Here is a 534-nt window from a genome sequence, read left to right on the forward strand (position 1 = left end):
TAGTAATAGGCCATGTGTCTAATTATGAAATTCTCATAAATAATCTTAAACTGCCCAATATGTCACAATGAGGATGCATTGTTATTTACCTAATTACTCCTTTTCTCTTAATCCCTTATTTTCTGTTACCTACTTTAACTACTTCATTACTTGCACAATTTTTTTCTATATTTCTTTCTATTTCCTTAGGGTAGATTCTAAGAGGAGGAATTAAGAGGTCAAAAGTGTAAACATTTTAAGGCTTTAAATTGAGCCAAAAAGGCTAGCACTATTTTCTAATTCCCAGTCATAATACATATTGAGGTGTCTTAATTTAGAGGTACGCTAGCCACTAGATCACATAATTTTTCTCTTAATTTTTTTTAAAATTATATAAGCGACTGTGAGTGCATGCACCCAGAGACACACAGACACAATTCTAAGATTTTCCTCTCCACCTCTCTTCTTACCACTGACAGTTTGGTATGTATACTATCATACTGGTTTTTTAAAACCCAAAATGTTTTAAGAATAATCTGTTTAGGCTCGGCGCCT

Source organism: Otolemur garnettii, unplaced genomic scaffold, assembly GCF_000181295.1.
Source record: "Otolemur garnettii isolate 467f Iridium unplaced genomic scaffold, OtoGar3 scaffold00014, whole genome shotgun sequence".
Classification (NCBI taxonomy): domain Eukaryota; kingdom Metazoa; phylum Chordata; class Mammalia; order Primates; family Galagidae; genus Otolemur; species Otolemur garnettii.